At 39.4% G+C, this 27369-nt stretch overlaps 2 pseudogenes; both read left to right on the top strand.

Annotated features, from left to right (window-relative positions):
• Positions 1-760: 760 nt before the first annotated feature.
• Positions 761-3349, top strand: LOC110741212 (annotated as a pseudogene).
• A 2541-nt stretch (positions 3350-5890) lies between these two features.
• LOC100997408 lies at positions 5891-23307 on the top strand (annotated as a pseudogene).
• Positions 23308-27369: the final 4062 nt, after the last annotated feature.

The raw sequence follows: 27369 nt of genomic DNA, 5'->3' as shown, positions 1-27369 counted from the left end.
ATAACAAAGATCAGAGCAGAATTAAATGATACTGAAACAAACAAACAAACAAAGATAAGTGACATAGAAATCTGGTTCTTTGAAAATATAGACAAAATTGATAGACCATTGATGAGGTTAACCAATAAAATAACAGAGAAGGTCCAAATAAGCTCAATTAGAAATGAAACAGGAGATATTACAACCAACACCACAGAAATACAAAAGATCATTCAAGGCTACTGTGAACACCTTTACATACACAAACCAGAAAACCTAGAGGATATGCATAAATTCCTGGAAATATACAAATCTCGTAAATTAAACCAAAAAGAAAGAGAAACTCTGAATAGACCAATAAAAAACAGTGAGATTGAAATAAAAATTTTAAAAATTGCCAACAAAAAAAGTAGAGGACTAGATGGATTCACAGCTGAATTCTACCAGACATTCAAAGAAGAATTGGTACCAATCCTACTGAAACAATTCTCTGTATTCCCAGCCGAGGGTGCATCTTCTTTCCACATGGAAGCCTCCTGTCCATGTGCATTCTTGGATTCCAGAGCAAAGGTGGCTTCAGATAGGCAAAAAGGAACTCCTGAATTTATTCCTAAATGACTTTCACTCTCCTCTATATTGTTCCCTATTTGATTAGCTTCTCATTCTCTATCTGGAGTTTGGTATTTTTCTCAACCCACAATTTTGACTGCCAACTTGGATTCTACTTGAGAATCACTCTGTTGCTTTACTCCCTCTAACATGTATAATTGACACAGAATTGTGCTGGTTCGAAAGGGCTGGTCAAAGACTGGATCATGAGTCAGCCCCACTGGGCTCAAATTCATACTATATAAGTCCCAGGACAAATAATTCATTCTTTTTGTGCTCCAATGCATTATTGGCCTGGGAATAATACGCATTCTTACCTCGTAGGCTCTTCAGATAATTAAAAGAGGCAATACCTAATAAACTCTCAATCAGCTGCTGTTATTCTCCCAAATTAGACCCAGCCCTCATTCTCCAGTTGAAGTCTGCCTGAATCTGTCTTTATACTCCAAGCCCTATACTAGCCCTATTTCCCTCATGGACTCTGCTAATACAAATATTTTCATCAACAGAGAAATGAACCACAGATCTCCTGAAAGAGAGAAAGAAATGGGATTACATTGTGTATATGGAGCAGAACACTTACTAGTCCCCCATAGATATTCCTTCAGTTGCACTCAGACCTCATTCACACTTACTCTTTCCTCTATTCTATTGCTGAACAGTTCAGCTCAGAACCACACCCTACTCAAACATTGTGTACAAAAATGCTTCTAGGTGTTCAGCAAAGCTACACTGAGACCTCATTTCAAAGGTACATCAGTGGTCATTTTCTGGTTTTGGGCACACATCAATCATTCTTCTCAACACAGAGCTGTCCACAAATAGATTTCTGATTAATGAAATTCTCTTCATATAATTACAAATGTGTGTTCTAATGCCTTACATTGTGCTTTCATTTTTATTTTCCATTTCACCAAAATCTACCATTACCATTAGGCTCCTCATGCATGCATTCATTCATTGAATGAATATTTATGAAGAGCACAGTGTGCTGCTCATGGAAATAGGCACCAGGAGTATAAAACGTAAAATGTGGTCCTGTCTGCAATGACTGACACACTGAGTTATTTCTCACCCACCAGGCCCAGCCATTTTCACGCTTATTCTAGCGAAGGTCACATTTTCCTCCAGTTCATAATTCATGGTCTTCTTTCCTGTCCATGGATGACCAGTCCTAGTCATGAGGGTGTCACAACCACCTCTTTCTGTATCTGAATTCCTCCACCTGAGAGAAAATTTCAGGCCCAGGATAGAGTGATGATCGGGTCCACAGCCCTGGCCACTTGAGTGGGGTGTTTTGATCCTAATGTTATTCCCACGTCAGTACAGAACTTGTGTGGCAATAAGGAGAAGTCAGGCTTCAGAGTCAGCAAGAACTGGATTTCAAACTGGATTTGAGGACTCCCACCTTTTGATAGGTGACTTATTCTCTGTGAGCCTCTGTTTCTCTCCTCTTTAAAATGAGAACAGTAAATCCCACATGGCAGGGTGGTGGGGAGAATCAGAGATCATATAGCTGGTGATCACATCTGGTTTGTGTTCCCAGGGACACCAGATTAGGGTTTCTGAGCATGGATCCAACCATCCCAGCCTTGGATACAGAACTGGCACCAATCAACGGAACTGAGGAGACTCCTTGCTATAAGCGGACCCTGAGCCTCACGGTACTGACCTGCATCATTTCCCTTGTCGGGCTGACAGGAAACGCGGTTGTGCTCTGGCTCCTGGGCTTCCGCATGAGCAGGAACGCCTTCTCCATCTACATCCTCAACCTGTCCATGGCCGTCTTCCTCTTCCTCAGCAGCAACGTTATATGTTCCGCCTCACTCATCAATATCTGTCATCCCATCTCCAAAATCCTCATTCCTGTGACGACCTTTCTCTACTTTACAGGCCTGAGCATGCTGAGCACCACGAGCACCAAGCGCTGCCTGTCAGTCCTGTGGCCCATCTGGTACCGCTGCCGCCACCCCACACACCTGTCAGTGGTCGTGTGTTTCCTGCTATGGGTCCTGTCCCTGCTGTGCAGCATCCTGCAGTGGAGGTTCTGTGACTTCCTGCTTAGTGATCCTGGTTCTCTTTGGTGCCAAACATCAGATTTCATCACAGTCCTGTGGCTGATTTTTTTTATGTGTGGTTCTCTGTAAGTCCAACCTGGTCCTGCTGGTCAGGATTCTCTGTGGATCCCGGAAGATACATGACCATCCTGCTCAAAGTGCTGGTCTTCCTACTCTAAGGCCTGCCCTTCAGCATTCAGTGGGCCCTGTCTATTGGGATTCACCTGGATTTGGAAGGCATTTTCTGTCATGTCCATCTAGTTTCCATTTTCCTGTCCTCTCTAAACAGTAGTGCCAACCCCATCATTTACGTCTTCGTGGGCTCCTTTAGGCAGCGTCAAAATAGGCAGAACCTGAAGCTGGTTCTCCAGAGGGCTCTGCAGGACACGCCTGAGGTAGATGAAGGTGGACGGCGGCTTCCTCAGGAAACCCTGGAGCTGTCAGGAAGCCGATTGGTGCAGTGAGGAAGAGCCTCTGCCCTGTCAGTCAGGCAGGACTTTGAGAGCAACACTGCCCTGCCACCCTTGACAATTACATGTGTTTTCTTAGTGTTGTGCCTCAGCAATGTCTCAGTGGTAACTGAAGATCATCGAATAGATGTTTATCTAATCTGACAGTTCCAGTTTTCACCCACGGAAAGCATTAGTCTGACAGTACAATGTTTAGATTCTCCTTGATATTACCAACACATTTTTCCTGTTATCTTACACTGAAAACTTTTTCTGCAATTTTCTTTTTTTTTTTTTTAATGCTTTAAGTTCTAGGGTACATGTGCATAACGTGCAGGTTTGTGACATATGTATACTTGTGCCATGTTGGTGTGCTGCACCCATCAACTCGTCAGCACCCATCAACTCATCATTTACATCAGGTATACTCCCAATGCAATCCTTCCCCCCTCCCCCTTCCCCGTGATAGGCCCTGGTGTGTGATGTTCCCCTTCCCAAGTCCAAGTGATCTCATTGTTCAGTTCCCACCTGTAAGTGAGAACATGCGGTGTTTGGTTTTCTGTTCTTGCAATAGTTTGCTGAGAATGATGGTTTTCAGCTGCATCCATGTCCCTACAAAGGACACAAACTCATCCTTTTTTATGGCTGCATAGTATTCCATGGTGTATATGTGCCACATTTTCTTAATCCAGTCTGTCACTGATGGACATGTGGGTTGATTCCAAGTCTTTGCTATTGTGAATAGTGCCACAATAAACATACATGTGCATGTGTCTTTATAGCAGCATGATTTATAATCCTTTGGGTATATACCCAGTAATGGGATGGCTGGGTCACATGGTACTTCTAGTTCTAGATCCTTGAGGAATCGCCATACTGTTTTCCATAATGGTTGAACTAGTTTACAATCCCACCAACAGTGTAAAAGTGTTCCTATTTCTCCATATCCTCTCCAGCACCTGTTGTTTCCTGACTTTTTAATGATTGCCATTCTAACTGGTGTGAGATGGTATCTCATTGTGGTTTTGATTTGCATTTCTCTGATGACCAGTGATGACGAGCATTTTTTCATGTGTCTGTTGGCTGTATGAATGTCCTCTTTTGAGAAGTGTCTATTCATATCCTTTGCCCACTTTTTGATGGGGTTGTTTGTTTTTTTCTTGTAAATTTGTTTGAGTTCTTTGTAGGTTCTGGATATTAGCCCTTTGTCAGATGAGTAGATTGCAAAAATTTTCTCCCATTTTGTAGGTTGCCTGTTCACTCTGATGGTAGTTTCTTTTGCTGTGCAGAAGCTCTTTAGTTAAATTAGATCCCATTTGTCAATTTTGGCTTTTGTTGCCATTGCTTTTGGGGTTTTAGACATGAAGTCCTTGCCCATGCCTATGTCCGAAACTTCAGCAAAGTCTCAGGATACAAAATTAATGTGCAAACATCACAAGCATTCTTATACACCAGTAACAGACAAACAGAGAGCCAAATCATGAATGAACTTCCATTCACAATTGCTTCAAAGAGAATAAAATACCTAGGAATCCAACTTACAAGGGATGTAAAGGACCTCTTCAAGGAGAATTACAAACCACTGCTCAGTGAAATAAAAGAGGACATAAACAAATGGAAGAACATACCATGCTCATGGATAGGAAGAATCAATATCGTGAAAATGGCCATACTGCCCAAGGTAATTTATAGATTCAATGCCATCCCCATCAAGCTACCAATGAGTTTCTTCACAGAATTGGAAAAAACTACTTTAAAGTTCATATGGAACCAAAAAAGAGCCCACATCTCCAAGACAATCCTAAGTCAAAAGAACAAAGCTGGAGGCATCACGCTACCTGACTTCAAACTATACTACAAGGCTACAGTAACCAAAACAGCATGGTACTTGTACCAAAACAGAGATATAGACCAATGGAACAGAACCGAGTCCTCAGAAATAATACCACACATCTACAGCCGTCTGATCTTTGATAAACCTGAGAAAAACAAGAAATGGGGAAAGGATTCCCTATTTAATAAATGGTGCTGGGATAATTGGCTAGCCATATGTAGAAAGCTGAAACTGGATGCTTTCCTTACTCCTTATACGAAAATTAATTCAAGATGGATTAGAGACTTAAATGTTAGACCTAATACCATAAAAACCCTAGAAGAAAACCTAGGTAATACTATTCAGGACATAGGCATGGACAAGGATTTCATTTCTGCAATTTTCATTGTGATAAAAGGAGTTCCTGTCCACAACCCTAAACTCATATTTATACATGTTTCCTACCTGATGGTATCAAAAAGGAAGTTTCCTTATTAATCTCTCAGACTATGTTCCCCTGAAACCATATTCCCTTCTATGACTGGAGGCATTACTGAAGTTAGGAGCTCGATTCTGAATAAGTGAGTTCTGTTATCTCTACATTCCACTGAATTATCAGATATGAAGCAAAATAATGTCGTTAGAGACAGACTCTCTCTTCATAAAAACACTCTCACAAATTGGTTTTATGAAAAGGCTAAATCTTACAATAGCGCTCAGTCTATAGTCTAACATCACACCAATGCACAATTCCTGAAAGCATTTTCTAGAGATCCTGCAGGTGCTTAGGTCACAGGCATTGCAGAACTACCTACTACCACTACCTTGCATTCCTGCAGAAGAAGCCCTTGCCTCCAGGCAAACCCAGTTCAGCTTTTAGAAATCCCAGCATACGGAGGGAAGAATGTGCAAGTGCTAGAATGGGAAGAACACTGGACCTGGTTTCAGGGATTTGAGATTCTCAAGCTGACTGCATGGCCAACATGGGTCGCATGCTTATTCCAGGCAAACCAAGCAGAAGTGAGGTTATGGGATTGCCCCAGTCTGAAACTGTGCCATTTGTGCATTTGTGTTCAGGTATCTCTTTTCAGAACATGTGGGTAAAGTGTGACTTTACCATAACCATGGACTGAAGATAACTAGTGTTGCGATCCAGGTTGCCTGAGAAATTTGTGTCACTACACAGTGACTATAATCTCAGTAAGCGTGTGTTCTTCCCACCTATGTGGAAGCGACCTAGAATCCAAAGAGACTGCTCTGATGCTTGTTCTGTATGAAAGTGTGGTATCAATTGGGCACAATTAGTGTCAATGTTATCATTGCTGGCTATAGACATAGATGACATTTGTTTGCTGTTATCTAGCAGTTACAGCAGAGTACAGAAGAAGAAATCTCAATGCTCATGCCCATCATATTGGTTCAATTATTCTGGAGCTTTGCAGGATGCAAACACAAGGAAGGAGAGCAGAGACAGAGTAGATCTCATTCCTGAGTGTGTGTGTAGAAGTGAGTGGATCATGGAAGGCTTCATGTAATAGGTAGAATTTTAACTGATGACTACAATTGACCTAGCATTATTATTATAATTATACCCTCTGTAAATTTTGCCAGTCACTTAAATTTTATATTGGGCAAGGAGAGGTAAATAGGATCTGGACAGATGGAAATGGGAGAAGAGATAATTTACAGTGGCACTGTTAATAAAAGCATAGAGTTTTTTAGGGAATGGTGAATAATTCACACCAGAGTTTTATTCCTTGTGTCACCCCACATATTTGGTCATGATGGCAAGATCCCTCTTAAATAGAATCACAAGACTGGAGTGCTCTGAATAATGAGCATTATCTTTTGTGGTCTTGAAGTGATAGAGCTTGATGTTAGTTTTATGATATTTGTAGGAATGAACTCTATAATAACGTAAAGTCCAGAGAGGGCCAGGCAAGTCAGACCAACAGGACATGCCACAAAGTCAATGCCTTGCTCTCCTTACCCTCCTCACTGGGATACGTCCAGTCCTCCAGGGCCAGAAGGCACAGATAAAACAATTTAAAAATTAAAATAATAATAATAAAACAGGTGGGGGTTAGGGGAGAAGAGAAAAGCAATGGAATGCAGTCCCTTCTCTGGAGCAGCATTTTAACCTACAAAACGCCCATACTGGGAGTAGGGGAGATAGTTAATCTTTGGATTAAATTCAACATTTTATTTGTCACATAAAAATTCAAATCTAAACTCTGCATAGCCTTGATATGGATGTCCAAAAATTCCTATTCAAATTCTGTGTCACCATGCAACTCTTTTGTAACGTAATATTTATAGTGACTTCAAATTTAGTTTAATATTCCTGTTTTAATGCTGCTACACATGTGACAGAATAATACATACCAAACTCAGACGTTCTGAAGTTTAAGACAGTTGTCGTTCCCATTCCAGGTGTGCAGGCACCCTTGCCTTCTTATCAAAGATATGTGTAATTATTGGTGAGAGTAAAGATGTAAGATTCAGCCTTAAATTGTATCTGTAAAATGTATGTATTTATTTTTAAGAGTTATTAGAAACAAATATGATAAAAATTTAATATGTGCTTAATTTTGTGTTGGGTGTATGAATGCTAATTATATTACCTTCTAGCCTATGTGCCTGGTTTACAAACTTCCTTCCATCAAACCCCATGTCCTCATTCAATATCCATAAAGGTAGTCCATACAAGGAAGAGGCATTTCAGTTGTTTTTAAGTTTTCATTCTGAATTAACTGTAGACTATGAAGAAGTTACTAAAATGGTACAGAGAGTTCCTGGATGCCCATCACCCAACCTATAGCAATACTGACATGTTAAGTAAATGTAGCACCAAAACCAGGAAATTGACATTGGTACCATCTAATTATCTACATTACAAATCTTATGAGATTTCACCAAATATCTACAGTACATTGTTACCAAATTTTACCAGTGTTTGCATGCACTCATTTTTGGAGTGATGTATTCCTCTATGTTTCATTGCATAATATTTTGTCACATGTGTAGATTCATAAACACAATCACATTGAATATAGAAGTGTTTCTTCACCACAGAAGAATTTCCTTGGGCTCCTGCTACTGTCACACCCACAGTTTGTTTCTTCCCAAACCCCTCTAATCATTGTCATTTCAAAAGTGTTACTAAATGGAATCATACTGTATCTAATCTTTTGACTTTGGCTTTTTAAATTCAGCATAATGTCCTCAAGATCCACCCAACTTTTTGCAGGTATCAGTAGCTTATAGCTGATTTATTTTTAAACTGCTGAGTAGTGTTCCATTGTATGGATGTACTATGCTTCGTTTCACTAATCATAAGCGAAAGGACTTTGCTGTTTTTTCTATTGTGGCACTTATAAATAAAACAAATATAAACATATGTGTATAGATATTTAAGTGAACAAAGTTTTCCAGTTTCTTGGATAAATTTAATGGCTGAATTGCTGGGTTGTATGAAAATGCAAAAGGATTTTCCAGAGTAGCTCTACTATTTTGCTTTCTCACTGGCAGTGTATGAGACCTCCAATTCCTTCAAATCTCAGCCAATATTTAAAACTATCAGCATTTTATATTTTAGTTATATTAAGAGGGTAGACTGGTATCTCATTGTAGTTTTTATTTATTGCCCTAAACATTAGTGACGTTGAGCATCTTTTTATGTGTTTATTCATCATGCATATATGTCCTTGCTGAAGCATATGTTCATCTTTTGCCCTGGTTGAATTGAGCTCTCCACTAACTTCATGCCTGTTCCCATAGCACAGAGTGTGGCTGGAGCTCAACACACAACCATGCCTAGCAGTTTCACTGTACATTTATGACCTTGAGCCTGAAGTATTCACTTATATCTCCTGAACAGTCATGTGACATTTCCATAATTGCCTCTCACTCTCCAAAGGAAAATCTTCACACCATCTTCTCTCTCCTGAAACTGCCTACTTTTTTTTTTTTTTTTAAATCTCTGTCAGGTGATGCTCTTCTGAGAATTACTCAGTCTCCCCAGAGCGAACCTACCTGCCCATCTGCCTCTGAGCACATCTCTCGGTATTTTCTCTCATGCCAGGAAATGGGCTCTGCAAATTCCGGTTTGAAACCACCCTTTCCATTTGTGCAGTTTCCCCATTCCCTCCCTAGAAACATTTCATAGCATTATTACTTCTCCCTTCTGCATCTTCAATGTTTCCTTCTCTAATGGATCCTTCCACTGTAATTGAAACACCGCATCCTATTCTTGGCTTAAAACACCATCTAAGCAACCATTCATCTCTATCCACAGCCTGACCTGTCTTCTTTGCTTTGGAAAAAAAAATATTCTCCAAAAAGTTTTCTGTACTCATTGTCTTCATTTTTTCATCCTACCTCAATCTTCTCATATCTCTATCTCCCTCTCTTAGCTAGATCATTAAATTTATGTTTTTCGTTTGAAAATTTATTTGTGACATGATAATAAAGTCAAAACTTTAAAAAATAATCTTTAAATGCATGCGCTGAAAACTGTCATTCCCATTTTAGACCCTCAGGCATCCTTGCCTTGTTAACAAAGGCATATCCTATTATACTCAGTAATAAGTTTATATTAATTCACAAATATTTAATAAAAACAACTATATATTTTTTGTCATACAATATATACATTGGCATGCGTTCTTTTTAAAAAATCTAACAAATTCTGGAGGGCCTTTTATATTAGGTTTGTTGTTCTTTCTGTGCAGCTACAGAGTATTCTATTGCATAGATAGACCATAATTTTTACAGTGTTGGTGGCCATTTTGGCTGTCACCAGTCTTGTACTGTAAATAACACTGCATTCATTAACTTAGTATGTAGATCTTTTGAACATGCACAAATATATCTCTAAGATAAATTCCTAGATGAGGAATTACAGAGAGAAAAGGACACTACTTTATATATGTTTACATATGTTGAAAATTGCCTTCACTGGAAGTTATATCCATCTGCATACTCAGCAGAAATGAGTGAGGGTACCTGATGCCACTCCATCCCCACACTATAAGCTATCAAACTTTATGGCCGTTTATATTTTGGTAAGTAAAATATAACTCTGTAATTTTAAGTGGCATGTTTTTTATTCTGAGTTGCATTTCTCCTCTTTCCATAGTTTAGGAGCCATTTTTATTTTCTAGAAATTGTGAATCATGACAAAGTTATTTTCCTATTAGCTTTTTGGATTTTGAATTATTAATATCATTTTAGAAAACTTTTTATCAGTAGAGAAAATTTATACTTTGGCTATAACATATATTACCAAAAAATCTCCCTGTTTATTTATTTAATTTTATTAATTTATTAATTTATCTTTTGGGATGGAATCTCGCTCTGTCACCCAGGCTGGAGTGCAGAGGCGTGATCTTGGCTCACTGCAACTTTCGCCTGTCGGGTTCAATCCATTCTCTTGCTCAGCCTTTTGAGCAGCTGGGATTACAGGCATGCGTCACCACACTCGGCTAATTTTTGTATTTTCAGTAGAGACTAGGTTTCACCATGTTGGCCAGGCTGGTTTCATACTCCTGACCTCAGGTGATCTGACCGCCTTGGCCTTCCAAAGTGCTGGGATTACAGGGGTGAGCCACCATGCCTGGCCACAGTTTATTTACATTTTGATTATGATGGTTCATGTCATGCTAAACATAGCTTTTGGTTTTGAGGGTTTTGTTGTGTTGTTGTTGTTATTTTGTTTGTCATGTGAAAAGGTCTGACTCTATCAGCCAGGCTGGAGTGCAGTGATGTGATGTCAGCTCACTGTGACCTCCGCAGCCTGGGCTCAAGCCGTCCTCCCACCCCAACGTCCCGAGTAGCTGGGATGACAGACATGCACCACCACACCTGGCTAGTTTTGTAGGGACAGGTTTTCACCATGTTGCCCAGGATGGTCTACAACTTATGAGCGCAAGTGATCCACTCACCTCAGCCTCCCAAAGTGCTGGGATTATAGGAGTGGGCCATCAGCTGGCATTCTTTTTGTCTTTTCTAATATTTTATTTTATGTCTTCTGAATTGTATCCTATAACTGAAAGTCTTTTTCCACTTTGATTTAAAAACTATTTGGCTATGGCTCCTCTAGGTACTTCCATTTTCGTTATAAAATTTTAAGTAGTATATTTGGATTTATTCTCAAATCATATATAAAGTATGTTTCACCTTTATTTTTTTTCTCACAGTAACTCAGTTGTCCTAATCCCATTCATTGAATAGTGCCTGGTTTACACACTACTTTGATATACTACCTTTATCATAATAGGCATACATTGACGATATTGCAAGTCTTCATCCATCACTGTAATACAGCAAATATTACAATAAAGTGAATCACATGAATTTTTGGTGTCCTGGTACATGTAAAAATTACACTTACACTGTATTGTAGTCTATTGAGTGCACAATGGCATTATGTCTAAAGCAATCTACATGCATTACTTAAAAAATACTTTTTTACTAGGAAATCGTAACCATTATCAGAACCTTTATTAGCCAAATGCTTTGCTGCTGGAGGGTCTTGCTTGATATTGATGACTGCTGAGGTGGCTGCTAAAGGTAAGACAGGCTGTGCCAATATCTTAAAACAAGGCAACAGTGAAGTTTGCCACGTCGATTGACTCATCCTTTTATGAAAGATTTTAATGTAGCATGCAATGCTATTTGATAGCATTTTACACACAGTAGAACTTCCCTTAAAACGGAAGTCAGTTCTCTCAAACCTTGCCACTGTTTTTATCAAGGAAGTTGAACAAGATGGAATGTGATGGGAGAGGCTTATCTATATTGGATATGGGACAGAGGCCAAGAATCATCTCAGGTAGGGTTTGTGTCTCCAATACCTCTGGCCGCTGATTTGTCCATAGTCCTCATACAGGAAATAACAAGTCTGTCCAGCATCTTCATAAGCCTGGATTGACCACCAGCTTTGAGTCCAGCTCTTGTAGGCATCTCCTGAATTAAGCAACACAAAAGGGTCTTCTGAAGTCACTGAATCCCAGAAAGGCCCTCCACCTTTAGCACAAGGGAAGTCTTCACCGCTGGACAAAAGAGAAAAAGATAAGGGTAAGTACCAAGAACAGTCTTCTTCCATAGTCAGTTATGGTTTTTCCTATAAGATCGTTTCTGTGTTTCCACCTAGGTGCTACAGGCAGGGGATCATGAGCTTGTTTCAAGAAAAGACAGGAGACATAAAGTTTCCTTCTGGAAACAGTGCTGCCAACTCAGACTGTGTTGAGCTTCAACTGGGATCCCCACTTCTGATTTATCTCCCCATATCACCTCCTTTATTTCAATCACTGAATCTGTCCTCATGGAGAGAATTCTGCCTCTCACATTCATTTAAGGAGCAAGGGGACATGTAGGCATTGCTTCATAGAGTTGAACTGCTGTTGAAGCAGGTTTTGTTGTTTTGCTTACTTTTCTAAATTTTTCTTCCTTGCCTGTCTGGAAAGGTTCAAGGAAGAAACAGACAGTCCCAACTGAAATGATTGAGGAGTGTTTCATGAGGGAAGTATTTACAAAGATGTGCAAGGTTAAGGGAAAGAGACAATGCATGGGTCAGAACCCTAAGCAGCAATGCATAGGGGAGCACTAAGTCCTCCCCTAGGCTGAAAGGGACAGGGAAGGAGCAGTTACCATTGTCGCCATGGCCATAGCTGTAGCCATAGGGGTGGGAGAGCACCAGCAGGCAGGTGGGGAAGCCTTGCACGGCCAACACAAAGCCACACAGCCTGATAAGATTTGGATCTGTGTCCCCTTCTAAATCTCATGTTGATTGTAACTCCCAGTACTGGAGGGAGGGCCTGGTGGGAGGTGATTAGATTGTGGGGATGGTTTCACATGAATGGTATAAACACCATCCCCCTTTGGTATTGCTGTAGTGATAGTGAGTGAATTCTCATGAAATCTAGTTGTTTAAAAGTGTGTAGCGCCTCCCTCTCTCTGTATTGCTCTTGCTGTCACCGTGTGAGATGCCTCTCTCTTCCTTGGACTTTCACCATGATTGGAAGCTTCCTGAGGCCTCCCCAGAAGCAGAAGCTGCTATGCTTCCTGTATAGCCTATAGAGCAATGAGCCAATTAAACCTGTTTTCTTCATAAACTTGCCAGTCTCAGGTATTTCATTATAGCAATGTGAGAATGAACTCATACACAGGCAGAGAGCCAGGAGGTGGAAATCCGAAGTTGCTCTCCTGCCGTCCTCCAGTCTCCTGCTGGTGTGTCCCAGTGTCACAATTCCACCAGAAGCTGGAATTAAAATGAATCCCAGTGATGTGGGACATAAAAGCCACTCTGTTGGGATGTCAAATGGGACAGAAAAGAATGGAAAGCAAAACCTCATAGCAAATGAGATGATCCCTCTCACCATCTTATATCATCCTAATTACTGGGCATTCTCTGTCTAAAGGTGATTGATTTCTTTCTCGTTTTAGCTCTATAGGACTACTTTAATGTTTGGCATGTCTTTCTCTGCTGTCACTTCTATGCAGAAATGGTTGCATTCATCAAAAATGCATAGAAAATAAAATGTAATTTAAAAAAGAGAGAATTTTTTTTTGGTTTGGAATATAAGTTTCATGGCTCTAATAAAGAATGAAGTAGAAATATCTGAAACAAGAAGGTACAATCGTGCCTCTGGGTCTCTAGGTTCTGAATCTGCAGATTCAGCAAACCACAGGTGGAAATTATTTTTAAAATAAGGTTATGGCAGAGGTATGCATGTACTGAACAGGTACAAACTTGTTTTTCCTTGTCATTACTTCCAAAAAAAGTATAGTAAAACAAGAATTTACATAGCAATTGTATTTTTTCAGTTATTCTAAATAACTTAGAAATGATTTAATGTATCTGGGAGAAAGAGCATAAGGTGTGTACAAATATTGCATCTTTTTATATAAGGAAATTGAGTATCTGCATATTTTGGTGTGTTCTGGGGTTCCAGAAGCAAGCATCAGTGAATGCCCAGAGATGACTGTCTGTGAGATCTGAGCTGGAAACTCCAAGGCATCATACATCAGAATTCCAAAACTGCAGCTCCCCAGTCCCCAGGGAGGTGCCCTCATCCTTGTGATCCTACATGGTTCACAGCCACATTAGCATTCCAGCGTGATAGAAAAGGGTGGAGGAAAGGAGGAACTTTGCTCTTTTGATTGATTCTATGAGCCAGGACTTGCTTACCTCACTTTTGTGCACCTTTCATTGAACAGCACCTGGTTATACAATGGCACCCAGCATCAAGGAAAACTGGAATGTGGGTCCTTGTGCTGCCTTTAGACTCGCAGAATTATTATGTGACCAAAGAGGAAAATCAATATTTTGCTAGCAACCTAGCAGTCTCTTCAGCCCCTGACTGTCTCTGATTCTGTGCTCACATCAAGATTTTTCAGGAACTCCTCAGAAAGAATAAATGATGGGGCAGAGAACAGTACAGAAGTCTCATGCAGGGCTCCAGGGACCAGGGGTGGGTACTGGACCTGCTCTTCATGTTGTGATCACAAGGAAACACTTTAATACTCTAGGCCATGGCTTCATCTTATGTTATACGAGGATAATACCATAGATGGTCTTTAAGGAACACATGCTAGATGTTGGTGATACCACAGTGAAAAAGATAGGCATGACTTACGCCTTATGGAGCTTCGAGTTTCATAAGGAAGACAAACATATCATACCATAAATACAGATGGACAAAGTGTTTAGTGCCCTGAGTGTGGATAACAAGAGTGTGGATAACAGAGGTTCTCCTTTTCCTCCCATTTCCTTTTCGCGTCAATCAGGGTGGTGGCAGCTTGTCTCTCTAAGAGAGCTCATGATGGATGCACTCACTCCTGATGCTTCTCTGTACCTCCCAGAGGAGGGTGTGTCTTCTTTCTACCTGAAGAGTTCCTGCCCATGTGCATTCTTGGGATTCCAGAGAAAAGGTGGCCTCTGATAGGCAAAAAGGAACTCCTGAATTTGTTCCTAAATGCCTTTCACTCTCCTCTATATTGTTCCCTATTTGATTTGCTTCTCCTTCTCTATCTGAAATTTGTTTAGGTTAGTTTTTTTTTTTTAACCCATAATTTTGACTGCCAACTTGGATTTAACTTGAGAATCCCTCCTCTCCTTTATCCCCTCTAACATGTATAATCGACACAGAGTGGTGCTGTTAAGGGGTGGTCAAAGACTGGACCAGCCCTAGTCAGCCCTGTTGGGCTCAAATTCATACTATATAAGTCCCAGAACGAATAATTCACTCTTTTTGTGTTCCAATGCATTCTTAGCCATATGGGAATAACACTCATTCTTACCTCCTAAGCTCTTCAGATAATGAAAAGAGACAATATCTTAAAAACTCTCAATCAGCTGCTACTATTCAGATTAGACCCAATCTTCATTCTCCAGTTGAAATCTGCATGAATAGCTCTCTTACACTCCAAGACCTACACCCTCCTGTTTCACCTCATGGACATACAGATGTTTGCATCCTAAATAAGTAGTATATTTGAATTTATCTTCAAATCATATATAAAGTATGTTTCACCTTTATTTTATTTCTCACGGCAACTCAGTTGTCCTAATCCCATTCATTGAATAGTGCCTGTTTTACACACTACTTTGATATACAACCTTTATCACAATAGGCATACATTGATGATGTTGCAAGTCTTCTTCTATCACTGTAATACAGCAAATATTACAATAAAGTGAATCACATGAATTTTTGGTGTCCCAGTACATGTAAAAGTAACGAACCAAAGATCTCCTGAAAGAGAGAATGAAACAGGTTTACATTGTGTATACCCAGCAGAACACTTAGTAGTCCCCCATACATATTCCCACACTTCAGTTATGTCCTTCAGTTGCACTCAGACCTCACCCTCACTTACTCTTTCCTCTGCTCTATTGCTGAGCAGTTCAGCTCAGACCTATACCCTACACAAATATTCTGTACAGTTGCCTGTCCGTCCTGTGGCCCATCTGGTACCGCTGCCGCCACCCCACACACCTGTCAGTGGTCGTGTGTGTCCTGCTCTGGGCCCTGTTCCTGCCGTGGAGCATCCTGGAGAGGATGTTCTGTGGTTTCCTGCTTAGTGATGCTGATTCTGTTTGGTGTCAAACATCAGATTTCATCACAGTCGCGTGGCTGATTTTTTATGTGTGGTTCTCTATGGGTCCAGCCTGGTCCTGCTGGTCAGGATCCTCTGTGGATCCTGGAAGATGCCGCTGACCAGGCTGTACATGACCATCCTGCTCACAGTGCTGGTCTTCTTCCTCTGCGGCCTGCCCTTCGGTATTCAGTTTTTCCTGTTTTTATAGAACCACTTGGATTTGGGAGTCTTATATATTGTCACGTTCATCTAGTTTCCATTTTACTTTCTTCTCTTAACAGTAGTGCCAACCCCATCATTTACTTCTTCATGGGCTGCTTTAGGCAGCGTCAAAATAGGCAGAACCTGAAGCTGGTTCTCCAGAGGGCTCTGCAGGACATGCCTGAGGTGGATGAAGGTGGAGGGCGGCTTCCTGAGGAAACACTGGAGCTGTTGGTAAGCAGATTCGGGCAGTGAGGAAGAGCCTCTGCCCTGTCAGTCAGACAGGACTTTGAGACCAACACTGCTCTGCCACCCTTGACAATTACATGTGTTTTTCTTAGCGTTGCACCTCAGGAATGTCTCAGTGGTTCCTCAAGGTCTTCAAATTGATTTTTATCTAATCTGACAGTTGCAGTTTTCAACCATAGGAAGCATTAGTCTGATAATACAATGTTTAGATTCTCCTTGATATTGCCAATATATTTTTCCTGTTATCTTGCATTGAATCTTTCTTGCTGAACACTTTTTCTGCAATTACCTGGTATTGAAAGTAGTTCCTGTCCAAAACCTTAAAATTCTACCTTATACTTGTTTCCTACCTGATTATATCGAAAGGGAAGATTCCTTATTAATGTCTCAGACTATATTCCCCTGAAAATCATGTTCCCTTCTATGACTGGAGGCATTACGACAGTTGGAAGCTCGATTCTAAAGAAATGAGTTCTGCTATCTCTACGTCCATTATATTTTCAGATATAGAGCAAAATAATGTACTTAGAGACAAACTCTCTCTTCATAAAAAACAGTCTAGAAAATTGGTTTTATGAAAAGTCCTCTGCTGTAATTGTCCACAGCATGGTGACACATTGACCTTGGTTTCTAGTAAAGACAACCATGGCCCCTTCCCTTTGAGACTTTGAGAACTGGTAAGTTCTAATTTAGCTCTTCCTGGACTAATAGACCAGTGAGGAGCTAATAAATATGTCCCACCAGTTCCATTTAGGCCACTGAAAACTTCAATATTGGTTTCAAAGTGGAAATTATCTGGAAAACCATTTATTCTTCACTTACAGATACTTTCACCTGCAGAATTCTTCATTCTTCCGGGTTTTGTACAAATTGTTCTGGGTATAACTTTCAGTCAGTTTTATGGCTGTTAACATAAGAAGCAACACTGAAAACATCTGACCTTTCCATGCTAATGTCAATTATAGTATCTGGATAATAACTTACAGTTGGTATAGAATTCTAATACATGCTGTGACATAGATGAACCTGGAAACATTGTGCTAAGGAAAATAAGCCAGACCAAAGAACAATATTGTACGTTCAAATTTTATGAGGTATCAAAACTAGGAAATTCTTGAACACAGAAAACAAATTAGGAGGATCCTGGTGCTGGATGATGGAGAGAATGTGTAGGCATTATTGAACGAGCACAGACGTTCGGTGTGGAATAATGCAAAGTTGTTAAAACGGACAGTGGTAACAGTTACAACTTATTTTGAATGTACTTAATGACACTGAATTGTACACTTTAAATCATTATAGTTAGAAAGTGTATGTTATGTAAATTTTAACACAATTAAAAACAGTTAATTATGGAAATGGGATCAGTGCAAAATTCAGGACTATGCTCCACCAGTGGTTATCCCTTCCACAGATAACTCAAGCAGACAGAAGAGACCACCAAGAGAAGATGTGACATCACAGTGGACTGTGTGCTGCTCACAGACAGTGAGGCTGCCCCTCAGATTGGCCCTCACTGAGGGGAGCTGACAAGTGCAATTTGAGTATGCAGGAGACAGTACAAAGTAGCTATGAAAGTAATAAATAAGTATATAGTTTTCAATTTGTCCAACAAAATTTATTGGTGGCTCTTCTCACACTATTCACAATGTTGAATTCAGGTCCCCTCAGTCCAGATCCATTGCTCTTCCAGCCCCAGCACTCTGCTGATGCTGAATCCCATCTGTTCACCCTCAATTTCCAAATGCTGTAGGAGGACTTGGCTGTAGGTGAGGGTTTCCTACAGGTCGAGGAAGCAGGAAGCCAGTGTTTGCAGCCAATGCTCCATGTCAAGAGCTTTGATGTGATGTCTTTAGTTCAGATCGAGGTTATTGGGAGAGTCCACTCAGGGAGTCTGTGATATCAATTGTACAGTTTTGGCTAAAGATGTTGTCTACCATGGGGAATTCTGTAGAGAATTTTCACCTAGCAGTTGAATCAAATAATTCTGTTTCTAACTTGGAAACCTGCTTATTTTGATGTTAGTGAAATTCTTTTTCTTTTGACAGAAGAAAACTTCAGCTTTATGAAAGCTTAGATTCTGTCCCTGAAGCCCAATCTGAACTCACTTGACCTCAGCATTACTCAACTACACCACTTACAACAGTGTACTTGAATTATCTGTCCTCACTTCTTTCTCTTCAACCGTACTCTGAGGTCTTTTAAAGCAAGGATTGTGTCTTCGAATTTCTAATGCAACAGACTAGGTGTGCAATTTAGAAGATGCTTGGTAAATATTTCTCTCAAGTAGCTCCCGCCTGAAAATCACAGGTTCATCCAACATCTTGCAAAGGCTGGCTCAGTCACCAGGTCTCACTGGAACTCGTATAGGCACCTCCCACTTAATAGAGTGTCCTCTGCAGTTGGTCATTCTGAGAACAGCTGTTCCCTTTCGTTGAAGGTCTGCTCACTGCCTCTGGGAAGAAGAATGGAGGGGATGTGGGAGTCTGCTCATGATCTGCCTTCTTTCCAAGGTCAATGATATCATTTCCTCTTGGTTTCATATCAAGGAGGAGCATGCAGGGCATCCAGGAGTGTTCTCCAGAAAGTGAGAAAATACATGAAAGTCTCTCTTGGCACTTTTTGGGAAGCTTCCACTCATAACTATATTTTAGGCATGAATTCAACAAACATTGAATTCTAATTCATCAGGCACTGTGCTAATTCTACATAAAAGCAACAGCTTTTAAATAAGTCTCTGACTAATACATTCTATGTCTATAACCAATCCTTTCCACTTCTTGAAGAAAATATATTGATTGATGCCGAGAAAATGCTGAGCCTTTGTGGCCATTCACTGATGCTCTAGTACACCTGGGCTCAAGGACACTGAGTCATCACAATCACAAGAACCAATTGGATCTGTTTCTTGTCCTGCTTTGCCAATTAAACTTCTCTGTATAATTACCTAATTTATCAAAATACAGCACAGATCAATGAAAAAATAGTATGAAAGAAGAACTGCAGTTTCCATAAAAACTAATGTGAACACTCAAATGGAAAATAAAAGCAGATTCCAAATTATTGTTAGTTTAGTAGATGTAAGTCTTCCAACTCTACAAAATTAGGCAAAAATGAGAAATATAGAACGATTTGCTAGGACAGAATGCTATGTATCTGATGCTAAGATCTACAAATAAACTAATCTAAACCGCAAATCCTAGACAATGATTGACAGATGTATTTTCAGCCAGACAGAGTAGAATTCAATTTGCTGAACCCTACACAAACAAATGTTCACTCTATTATAGTGAATGAATTCTGATAAAATTGAAATGTTCATATTACAAATGTATCGTTTTTGTAAATACTGATTAACAGTCATTTTCAATTAATCTAGGCACTTGCATTCCTGAATACATCATTAAGTGGGCTTTTCATACCAATATCTCTCACTTTTTCTACTGTTTATTGTATAAATACATACTGAGCATCATCTATTCTCTAGCTTGCATCTTGATACTTGGGAGTCAAAGTAAACATACCCACATTCACAGAGTGCACAGCCTGTGAAGGAAGGACACTAGTGCAGGAAAGACTGCCTCCCAGTGTGATACATGCTATCTAAGTATTGTGTTTGTGGCTCAAAGGTGCTCAGAGGAGAGGCTATCTAAAAATTCCAAGTTATCTGGCTGCCATCATGAAGAGGAATGCCACACCAAAGCACCCAGCTGAAGCAGAACAACATGATTTTAATAAATTAGAGAATGTTCACCAGTTGGATACTCATGGAAGGCAACAATCTTAGCAACGATTTTATAATTGATGACATCACAAAACTAATAGGCTGAATCTTACAACAACCCTCAGATGATAGTCCAACATCACACCAATGCACAATTCCTGAAAAGATTTTCAAGAGACCCTGCAGTTGCTTAGGCCACAGACATTGCAGAACTACCTACTACCATTACCCTGTGTTCTAGCAAAAGAAGCCCTTGCCTTCAGGCAAACCCAACTAATATCTAGAAATCCTAAGATGTGTAGGGAAGCAGGATATGCAAGTGCCAGAATGGGAAGAACCCTGGACCTGGTTTCAGGAATTTGGGATTCTCAAGCTGACTGCATGGCCAGCATGGATCACATGCTCATTCCAGGCAAATCAAGCAGAAGTGAGGTTATGGGATTGCCCCAGGCTGAAACTGTTTCATTTGTGCTTATATATCTCTTTTCAGAATATGTGGGTAAGGTGTGATTTTATCATAACCATGGACTGAAGATAACTACTATTATGATCCTGACAGCCTGAGGACAGAAGATAACTACTGTTATGATCCTGACAGCTTGAGAAATTTACGTCTCTACACAGTGACTGTAATCACAGTAAGCGTATGTTCTTCTCACCTATGCGGCAGTGACCTAGAGTCTGAAAAGTCTGCCGAGATGCTTGTTCTGTAAGACGGTATGGTATCAATCAGGCCCCATTATTGTCAATGCATCAATGCTGGCTACAGATATGGATGACATTTGTTTGCTGTTATCTAGCAGTGACAGCAGAGTATAGAAGATGAAATCTCAATGCTCATGCCCATCATATTGGTCCAATTATTCTGGAGCTTTGCAGGATGCAAACACAAGGAAGGAGAGCAGAGACAGCAGATCTCATTCCTGAGTGTGTATGTAGAAGTGAGTGGATCATGGAAGGCTTCGTGTCATAGGTAGAATTTTAACTGATGACTACAACTGAACCAGCATTATTATTATAATTATACCCTCTGCAAATTTTGCCAGTCATGTAGATTTTTGTATTGGGCAAAGAGAGATAAATAGGATCCAACAGATGGAAATGGGAGAAGAGATAATTCACAGTGGCACTGTTAATAAAAGCCTAGAGTTTTTTAGGGAATGGTGAATAATTCATATATGAGTTTTATTCCTTGTGCCACCTCATGTATTTGGAATGGCAAGATCCCTCTTAAATAGAATCACAAGGCTGGAGTGCTCTGAATAATGAACATTATCTTTTCTGGCCTTGAAGTGATAGGGCTTGCTGTTAGTTTTGTGATATTCATAGGAGTGAGCTCTATAATAATATAAGCCCAGAAAGGGCCAGGCAGGTCAGGCCAACAGGACAAATCAAAATCAATGCCCGGCTCTCCTTACTCTCCTCACAGTGATATATCCAGACCTCCAGGGTCAGAAGACATGGATAAAAAAAACACACGCACAAAAAAAACGTGTGGGGGTTAGAGGAGAAGAGAGAAGCAATGAATGCAGCCCCTTCTCTGGAGCAGCATTTTTACCTACAAAAGGCCCACATTGGGAGTAAGGGAGATAGTTAATCTGTGAATTAAGTCAACATTGTAACTGTCACATAAAAATTCAAACCTAAATTCGGCATAGCTTGATATGGATATCCAAAAATTCCTATTCAAATTCTGTGTCACCTAGCACCTCTTTGTAACATAATATCTATAGTGTCTTGACATTTAGTTTAATTCTCCTGTTTTAACATCTTAGTATACATGTGAGAGAATAATACATATCAACCTCAGACATTCTGAAGTTGAAGAAAATTGTCATTTCCATTCTAGATGTGCAGGCACCCTTGCCTTCTTATCAAAGACATGTACAATTATTGCTGAGAGTAGAGATGATTCAGCCTTAAGTTGTGTCTGTAAAAGTGTATGTATTCATTTTAAGAGTTATTGGAAACACATATGATGAAAAATTTAGTATGTGCTTAATTTTGTGGAAGGTGTCTGTTAATGCTTACTACATTATCTTCTAGCCTATGTGCCTGGTTTACAAACTTCCTTCCAGCATACCCCATGTCCTCATTCTTGGTGACTTCAATATCCATGGAGATAAGTCCATACAATGAACAGGCCTTTCAGTTGGTTTTTAAGTTTTTACTATGAATTAATTGTAGACTACAAAGAAGTTACGAAAGCAGTACAGTGAGTTCCTGTATGCCCATCACCCAACCTACAGCAATACTTACATGTTAAATAAATGTATTGTCAAAACCAGGAAACTGACATTGATACCATCTAATTATCTACACTGCAAATCTTAGCAGATTTCACCAAATAGCTACAGCACCATCTTACCAAATTTTACCAGTGTTTGCATGCACTCATTTTTGGAGTGAGATATTCCTCTGTTTCATTCCACAATATTTGTCACAGGTATAGATTCATAAACACAATCACATTGAACATAGAAGTGTTCCTTCACGACAGAAGAATTCCCTTGGGCTCCTCCTACTGTCACACACACAGTGTGCTTCTTCCCAAATCCCTCTAATCACTGATCTATTCTTCATGTCTGTAATTTCATCATTTCAAAAGTGTTACATAAATGGAATCATATGGTATCTAATCTTTTGACTTTGGGTTTTCTTATTCAGCATAATGTCCTCAAGATTCACCTGACATTTTCCAGCTACCAATAGTTTATTGCTGACTTTTTTATACTACTGAGTAGTATTCCATTGTATGGATGTACTATGCTTTGTTTCACTATTCACAAGTGGAAAGACATTGCTGTTTTTTTTTAACGTGGCATTTATAAATAAAGTAGCTATACACATATGTGTAGAGACTTTTTTATTTTACTTTAAGTTCTGGGATACATGTGCATAATCTGCAGGTTTCTAACATAGGTATGCATCTGCCATGGTGGTTTGCTGCACCTATCAACCCATCATCTAGGTTTTAAGCCCTGCATGCATTAGGTATATGTCATAATGATTTCCCTCCCCTTGATTCCCACAACCCAATAGGAAGCGGTCTGTAATGTTCCCCTCCCTGTGTTCAACAGTTCTCATTTTTCAACTCCCAATTTTGAGTGAGAACGTGCGTTGTTTGGTTTTCTGTTCCTGTGTTAATTTGTTAAGAATAATGGCTCCAGCTTCATCTATGTCGCTGTTAAGGACATGAACTTATTCTTTTTTATGACTGCATAGTATTCCATAGTGTATATGTGCTACATTTTCTTCATCCAGTCTATCGTTGATGAGCATTTGGGTTGTTTCCAAGTCTTTGCTGTTGTAAATAGTGCTGCAATAAACATACATGTGCATGTGTCTCTATACTAGAATGATTTATAATCCTTTGGATATATACCCAGTAATGGGATTGCTGGGCTAAATGATATTTCTGGTTTCACATCCTTGAGAAGTCTTCTCACAGTCTTCCACAATGGTTGAACTAATTTACACTCCTACCAACAGTAAAAAGGCTTTCCTATTTCTCCACAGCTTCATCAGCATCTGTTTTTTCCTAAATTTTTTTTTTGACTAATTTTTTGTATTTTTAGTAGAGACAGGGTTTCACCATGTTAGCCAGGATAGTCTCAATCTCCTGACCTTGTGATCCTCCCCCCTCGGCCTCCCAAAGTGCTAGGATTACAGGCGTGAGCCACCGGGCCCGGCCTCCTAACTTTTTAATAATTACCATTCTGACTGTCGTGAGATGGTATCTCATTGTGGTTTTTATTTGCATTTCTCTAATGACCAGTGATGATGAGCTTTTTTTCATACATTTTTTGGCTGCATAAATGTCTTCTTTTGAGAGGTGTCTGTTCATATCCTTCACCCACTTATTGATGGGGTGGAGGTGTTTTCCTCTTTTAAATTTGTTTAACTCCCTTTAAGATTCTGGATATTAGGTCTTTGTGAAATGGTGAGATTGCAAAAATTTCCTACCGTTCTGTAAGTTGCCTGTTCCCTCTGATGATAGTTTCTTTTGCTGTGCAGAAGCTGTTTAGGTTAATTAGATCACATTTGCCAATTTTGGCTTTTGCTGCAATTGCTCTTGGTGTTTTCATCATGAAGTCATTGCCTATGCCTATGTCCTGAATGCTATTGCCTGGATTTTCTTCTGGGTTTTCTTTTTTATGGTTTTGGGTTTTACATTTAAGTGTTTAATCCATCTAGAGTTTATTTTTGTACACGATGTAAGGAAGGGGTCCAATTTTTGTTTTCTGCATATGGCTAGCCAGTTATCCCAGCACCACTTATTAAATAGGGAATCCTTTCACCATTGCTTATTTTTGTCAGGTTTGTCAAAGATCAGATGGTTGTAGATGTGTGGTGTTATTTCTGAGGTCTCTGTTCTGTTTCACTCGTCTATGTATCTGTTTTGGTAGCAGTACCATGCTGTTTTGGTTACTGTACCATTGTAGTATAGTTTGAAGTCAGGTAGCGTGATGCCTCCAGCTTTGTTCCTTTTCCTTAGGATTGTCTTGGCGATATGGGCTCTTTTTGATTTTAAATGAAATTTAAACTAGTTTTTTTCTAATTCTGTGTAGAAAGTCAATGGTAGCTTGATGGGAATAGCACTGAAACTATAAATTACTTTGGGTAGTATGGCCATTTTCATGATACTGGTTCTTCATATCCATGAGAATGGAATTTTTTTCCATTTGTTTGGATCCTCTCTTATTTCCTTGAGTACTGGTTTGTAATTTTCCTTGAAGAGGTCTTTCACATCCCTTGTATGTTGTATTCCTAAGTCTTTTATTCTCTTTGCAACAATTGTGAGAGGGAGTTCACTCATGATTTGGCGCTCTGCTTTTCTATTATTCGTGTATAGGAATGCTTGCAATTTTTGCACACTGATTTTGTATCCTGAGACTTTGCTGAAGTTGATTATCAGTTTAAGGAGTTTTGGGGCTGAGACAATGGGGTTTTCTAAATATACAATCCTGTCATCTGCAAATAGAGACAATTTGACTTCCTGTCTTCCTATTTGAATACCCTTCATTTATCTCTCTTACCTGATTTCCCTGGCCAGAACTTTCAATACTGTGTTGAATAGGAGTGGTAAGAAGGCATTTCTGTCTTGTTTCCAGTTTTTAAAGGAAGTGTTTCCAGTTTTTGCCCATTCAGTGTCATATTGGCTATGGGTTTATCATAAATAGCTCTTATTATTTTGAGATATGTTCCATCAATACCTAGTTGATTGAGAGTTTTTAACATGAAGGGATGTTGAATTTTATCAAAGGCCTTTTCTGCATCTATTGAGATAATCACGTGGTGTTTGTTATTGGTTCTGTTTATGTGATGGATTACACTTATTGATTTGTATATGTTGAACCAGTCTTGCATCCCAGGGATGAAGCTGACTTGATGGTGGTGGATAACCTTTTTGATGTGCTGCTGGATTTGGTTTGCCATTATTTTATTGAGGATTTTTGCATCAATGTTCATCAGGGTTATTGGTCTGCAATTTTCTTTTTTTTGTTGTGTCTCTGCCAGGTTTTGGTATCAGATGAAGCTGGCCTCATAAAATGAGTTAGGGAGGAGTCCTTCTTTTTCTATTGTTTGGAATAGTTTCAGAAGGAATGGTAACAGCTCCTCTTTGTACCTCTGGTAGAATTTGGCTGTCAATCTATCTGGTCTTGAACTTTTTTTCATTGATAGGCTACTAATTACTGCCTCAATTTCAGAACTTGTTATTAGTCTTTTCAGGGATTTGGCTTCTTCCTGGTTTCATCAGAGGAGGGTGTATATGTCCAGGGATTTATCCATTTCTTCTAGATTTTCTAGTTGATTTGCTTAGAGGTGTTTGTAGTATTCTTTGATGGTGGTTTGTATTTCTGTGGGATCAGTGGTGATATCCCCTCTATCGTTTTTTATTGTGTCTATTTGATTTTTCTCTCTTCTTATTTGCTAGTCTAGCTGGTGGTCTATCTATCTTGTTAACGTTTTGAGTAAGTCAGCTTCTGGATTCATTGATTTTTTTTTAAGGGTTTTTCATGTTTCTAGCTCCTTCAGTTCTTCTCTTAGTTATTTCTTGTCTTCTGCTAGCTTTTGAAGTTGCTTGTTCTTGCTTCTCTAGTTTTTTAAATTGTGATGTAGGGTGTTGATTTCAAGCCTTTTCAGCTTTCTGATGTGGGCATTTGGTACTATAAATTTCCCTCTTAACACTGCTTTAGCTGTGTCCCAGAGATTCTGGTATGTTGTCTCTTTGTTCTCATTGATTTCAAAGAACTTCTTTATTTCTGCCTTAATTTTGTTATTTACCCAGTAGTCATTCAGGAGCAGCTTGTTCAATTTCCATGTAGTTGTGTGGTTTTGAGTGAGTTTCTTAATCCTGAGTTCTAATTTGATTGCACTGCAGTCAGAGAGATTGTTTGTTATTGTTTCCAATCTTTTGTATTTGCTGAGGAGTATTTTACTTCCAATTATGTGGTTGATTTTAGAATAAGTGCTATGTGGTACTAAGAAGAATGTATATACTGTTGATTTGGAGTGGAGAGTTCTGTCAATGTCTATTAGGTTTACTTGGTTCAGAGCTGAATTCAAGTCCTGAATATCCTTGTTAATTTTCTGTCTCATTGATCCAATATTGACAGTGGGATGTAAAAGTCTCCTGCTATTATTGTGTGAGAGTCTAAGTCTCTTTGTAGGTCTGTAAGAACTTGTTTTATGAATGTGTGTGCTCCTGTATTGGGTACATATATATTTAGGATAGTTAGCTCTTCTTGTTGCATTGATCCCTTTACCATTACGTAATGCCCTCCTATGTCTTTTTTGACCTTTGTTAGTTTAAAGACTGTTTCATCAAAGACTAGAATTGCGACCACTGCTTTTTTTGCTTTCCATTTGCTTGGCAAATATTTTTCCATCCCCTTATTTTGAGCCTATGTGTGTCTTTGCACATGAGATGGGTCTCCTAAATACAGTACACCTATGGGTCTTGACTGTTTATCCAATTTGCCTGTCTGTGTCTTTTAATTGGGGCATTTGGCCCATTTATATTTAAGGTTAATATTGTTATGTGTGAATTTGATCCTGTCATCATGATGCTAGCTGGGTATTTTGCACATTAGTTAATGCAGTTTCTTCATAGTGTCATTGGTCTTTATATTTTAGTGTGTTTTTGCAGTGGCTGGTACCAGTTTTTCCTTTCTATAT

This window comes from Papio anubis, chromosome 12 (assembly GCF_008728515.1).
Source record: "Papio anubis isolate 15944 chromosome 12, Panubis1.0, whole genome shotgun sequence".
Taxonomy (NCBI): domain Eukaryota; kingdom Metazoa; phylum Chordata; class Mammalia; order Primates; family Cercopithecidae; genus Papio; species Papio anubis.
The sequence above is the reverse complement of the archived record's forward strand: the minus strand, read 5'-3'. Positions and strand labels throughout refer to the sequence as shown.